Genomic DNA, 5,533 nt, shown 5'->3' with positions numbered 1-5,533 from the left:
AAACAAAAGCTCATCTTAATTTTTAGTATTAGCAACGGGCTTTTTCGTGCGACAGCAAATATTCCGGCCCGTACCCGCGGGCTTACGCAGGGGACCGTCGGGCCCCTGCCAAAAAACCGGCCCGTGCCCATCTCTACTTTAAACGACGATATTTATGTATGCATGTACATATGTAAAAATGTAGTTTCGATTTAAAAAAATCGGATAAAGTTTTTCTTTCGCCATTCATACCCCTCTAATTTTAGTATTTATTTAAAAAACTCAATAAAATTCAAAACCTATCTCTTGCATTTGGTTTTACTCAATACCGATTTGAGCTGTCGCGCAGTGTTATCAAAAAAAAAGCTATCAATGGGTAGGTTCAGATGGCGCAGCAGTTGAGCGCAACCGTTGTTAAAAAAATCAGTGATCGTTATGCGTCTTCTGAACGACTTGATACATTAGCTGTCAAATTCAACTCTCAAAGGTACACACCCACATGTTGTCTCAAATGATCAGAAAAATATTACGATCATCTAACACGCAACTATTCAGTTGACCAGAAGTACGCAACAACGCGTTCAGAAGGTGCAATCGCAGCAGTTACTGAGCTGTTGCGCCTTCTGAACGTGCCCAATGAAAATTCGTTTCTCTCGAAATCAAGTTATATGGCTGTGTATGTGTGTACATATGTACATATTCCGAAATTTTTTTTATTTGTAAAGACAAGAAAAACTAAAAATTCATATAAAATTACGCACAATAAATGGAAAAAAAATTTGCTTCTATACAAAATTTCTTAAATCAGTATGCAGCTCTTAAGAAAAGAATGCTCGTACATCTCGTCGCTACCATGTCCAACTATCGAATGTGAAAATCGGCACTTTTAAAAATTTTGATTTGCCACTAATAATTTTATTTCGTATAGCAGCATTGCTTAAGTTGTTGTTTTTGACAGCTTATTTGTTGGTTAATGACTGAAAATAGTTTTATAGAAAATTAGAAACGAGAAATAATACTTTCATAAAAATTTAAGTACATACATACATTTAAAAAGCTGCTTAAATACAAAAGTTTTATGAAAATGTCACATTAAACAACTGTCTAAATCTACGTTATTTTTAATAAATAAGGCCGTAAACATTTCCTTACATCGCGTCAGTTTGCATATTATATTTTTACTCTTTCAATTTCGGTGACCAGAGCAGCAAACGATATCAACTAGTACGCTAACAACCAGAAATGAAATTTAATATGCAAGCACTTACAGTACTACAAGTATACAGAGAGTAGATTTGCTACTCCCTTTTGACAGCAGCAAATATCTCTCGTACGCGATGAGAGAAAGTAGAGTACCTACTTTGGTGGAGTAATAGCAAGTACGTCAAGTATTTACTCTCTCAACGCCAAGTAGTGTATGTATGAGGAAAAAGAGTAACAATGTGTTGGGAGTAGAGTACAATGCAAAGAGTACTTATTGGTCGAAGTGCGGCAAATACACTTGCGCTGGACTTTAATACATACATACACACATGGCTCTGTTTGTTCTCTACACCCTGCAGGAAATGTATCTAACTATAAGCTAACTTTAAGTTGATTAGGAAGGAGCTAAAAGTCATTTATTATCTGTATATTTTCTTTGACTAAAGCTAACTATATTTCTATGGCGATGGCCGCGAAATAGTCAAGGGTGGTTTACCTCTGCATTAGATGTAGTCAAAGGTGGTTACCTCTGCATTTGAGGTAACTAACTTGTAACTAACTACTTTTGGACATAAAATATCAATAGGAAAAACAAAATATTTTTTTTATTTTATTTTTATTTTTTATTTACTTTATTACATTTCATATTTGGTTTCATATTCTGCTGTAGGTGGTCTCATATTCGAACTCCGTCAGACATAACTTCAAAATGATAATATGAAATTTCGATCATCCTTTTTTTTGTCCTCAAGGCGTTTCTCCAAACGCGTTTAAAAAAAACTATATCGTTCATTACTCCTGCATTACTTGTAAACTAGTTTCAAGCTAGCTTTTTGTAGCTATCTACAAGTTATATATTTTAAAGAAATACCGCAAAAAAGCTACCTACAACTGGGTTATTTTTTATCAATTGATAATTTTTAATTAATTTAATATAAATTTAAAGAAATAAAAAATTTTAAAAATTAAGTTATTGGGATAATTGATGTCGCTGCAATAATATTATCAACCGTTATGTTAAATTACGGAGTTTTTACGATTTTTTGCGGATTACATATTAAAAACAAGGTTGGTCTACTTTTTTCCAAAAGTTTAACCCATCAACTCGAACCAGAACGGGTCTTTTTGACCCACTGTTTAAAAAAATGGCTTATAGATGGTTAAAATTTCCACTAAAATATTAATTTTTCTAAGTAGACCCGAATGTAATGAAAAATAATATTACTTTTTACCAAAAAGGGGGAACTTTAACCCTTTGTAGAAAACATTGCGATGCGAGGGAGCAAAACCATCCTGGGGTTTGACCACCACTAAGGAATGCTAACGTAATTTTCACACAGCCACTTAGTACTTGTATACGTATGTGGGACCCCAAAATAAAATAACTTACGAATGTAAAAATTAGCAAAAAAAAGTTTTTGCTCTTTATTGAAAGTTTTTAAAATATTAAAAAAAATACTCAGGAAAATCAACTTGTCTTTGTTTTATCTCTAATTATTGAGGAGTTAGATGGAATGAGTTAGATGAACAGAAGCTGCTTCTGTTAAAACTGCTATCTGAGATATTGGCGTTTAAGTTTTTGATGTGTTATAACTTTCTTGTTGTTGTAGTAAAAAAGTAGTATTATTGTTGTATTGCAAAGAGTTGTCTGCTGCGGGAAAAAATCGTTAGATTACCAGTATTCGACCCTAATTTAACTGTAATAAACGCTTTCGATCGAAAAATATGTTACTTATGTTTTTTCTGAGTTACGCTCTTTTTGGAAAAATAAAGGAGATCATATTCTTGTCCAGTGGCCCAAATTATGCAAAAAAAAACTCCTTTAAAAAAGTAATTTTCATTTCGTAAAATTGTGTTTTTATACGAGTAGTAATGTACATACATCATGAAAATTTTGTACAAAATCCCTTAGGCGCCGAACGCCGCCGCCGCCGCGCCGATATTTTCGTAACTCGGCGGCGGCGCGTGAGGAACGACAAAAATCGGCGGCGGCGGCGGCGTGGCTCGGCGGCGTATACCTCTAATAGGTAAGCACTCGTTCAATGTTGTAATAATTTACAAAATTTTTAAATAATGAAAACGATGACTTAAGTTATATAGCTTTTTAGTTATAGCTTTTTTTTAGTGTTATTCCCAACATTCGCATTCGCATTCGCGAATGTGAAAAATATGGCATTCGAAACATCCCTAGTATAAACTACTCACAACAACTGTAGGATCTCGGAATAAACTTATGTACAAAATACACCATACAAATATTTGCGCAAATACAAATTAGTACAAATAAGATTTTTTCAAGTTCTAATTCGTATTTGCGCAAAGATTTGTGTAGTGTATTTTAGAGCACACCACAAACTAGACTGTAGGTGATTGTAAGTAATTTAACAGCACCTCTACAAGTTCAAGTGAGCATTAAAAAGATTTTTAAATTGTTTGGCTCAAAACTCCCCAGTCAGCCATAATATGTCTTTTTTCTGATCTCTGAAAGATTATAAATAGCTAATTCGCTCTGCGAAAAGGGCCTCTTTTAAAGAACACCGCAGATGGATTGAAACTTTAGATCAGACAGCTGGACTGGTAAAAGTTCTTAAGAAGGACCAAACCACAAAGCTGGATTAAATCAAGGGGCCTGATGGCTCGTTAACGGATACTATGATTGGGACTCTGTTCTTTTAGGGACTCACCAGCCTGGAAATCAGGTTAAGGTTACACCTTCCTCTCACTTGCTTGCAAAGGAGCCCTCGCCAGATTACGTCAGGAGGCATCTATTCGAATTTACCGTCGATGTCCTGATGTTCTTAAAGCAACCTCTGTACCCGACAGCATTAACAGGTATGTAGTCGGTCTCAAGTTACGTAGATAACAAGAACAACAACACCTTCATTCCAACGACAGCCGGTTCTGCGTACCGGAATGATCGGGTTTTACCCCGTTTAGGTCGGTGAAATATCTCAGAAGTTCGTCCATAGGGCTCCACCTGCTACGTATTCTTCTGCTCAGAGCTGGCATCGAGTCAAACCCTGGGCCAGAAACTTACACCTCCTGTGTATGCCAAAGACAGTCGTCCACCCTCCACCTCAGGCAAGTGCAATGCCTGCAACGGATGGAGTCACCTCAGAGTCTGCTCAGGCCTACGTACTCATCGGCAGTGGAACACATCATTTGTGTTCCCCTGCTGCTCAAACAGAGCAGCCTCCACGGCAAACCACAGTCCACCTGAGCAGCTCAACACATACACCACAGCACAACAACACAACACAATAGACCAGACCACAACCACGACAGACCATACAACAGACACAACCGCACCACCACTACACGCCGCCGCCAACAACTCCTGGTTCCTGCTAAAATCTGCACGGTGTGTCAGACCAGGATATACCGTAACGTGATATCAGTCAAGTGCAACACCTGCCTGGGCTGGTGCCACTTTAGGGCATGTTCAGGTCTGCGCACCACGCGAGATTAGACGAGGAACTTCGAGGGTCCGTGTTGCGCTGCACGGTCGCAAGCCCCAATTGTGACGCCACCCACCACCACCACTACAGGGCGGCACCCTCCACAGCAGTGCACACAGCCAGTGGCGGTAAGGCAACACACATCCCTCACTCCCCGCATAACAACACGTCTCCCGAACCACACGAAGCTCCTTCAATTCAACTGTAAGAGACTTCAGAGCAAGATCGAGGAGATAACCGTCTTCATGGGAAGGCATGGATTTGTTCATAGCTCCGGTCCAAGAGACGGATACAATGTGCATAGTCGAGATCGCGAGCGGGATAATGTTGGTGCCTTAGTGTTCATCACGAATCACACCGTGCAGTATCGTCTTATTGAAGCAGACATCGACCGCAGGGATACCATCCTAGAATGTCAGGCCATCACTATCCGGCCAGCCGATGTCGAGCTCGAAATATTTAACGTTTATATACACCCTACTTATATACCAGCTGCCCGGCAAGATATCACCCTGAAATAGGTGCGCTCCTCAGAGATGAAAACCGTACGGTAGGCGGTGACGATCTTTGGCATTCAAGCCTGTCAAATGATCGTAGGGAACACACTTGGCTGAGCAGATAGACGATTCGACATTCTGCACAAAGAACGACGACGCACCCACCAGGGTTATGGGCAGCTGCTGCAGCTCGCCAGACATAACATTCGTGAGCGCTGGTCTGATCAACAGCGTATCATGGCGACCTATGCTGACCTTAGCATCTGACCATCTGCCCATAGTCATCTCGATCGATAAACCTGCCGACTTTCCTTACGCGGAACACCGGACCTATATCAACTTTACCAAAGCTGATTGGAAAGGCTTCGCGGAATTTACTGAAAGCACCTTCGCTGC

This window comes from Rhagoletis pomonella, unplaced genomic scaffold (genome assembly GCF_013731165.1).
Source record: "Rhagoletis pomonella isolate Grant_MI unplaced genomic scaffold, Rhpom_1.0 Rhpom_scaffold_00006, whole genome shotgun sequence".
NCBI lineage: Eukaryota > Metazoa > Arthropoda > Insecta > Diptera > Tephritidae > Rhagoletis > Rhagoletis pomonella.
This window is presented reverse-complemented; position numbering follows the sequence as displayed.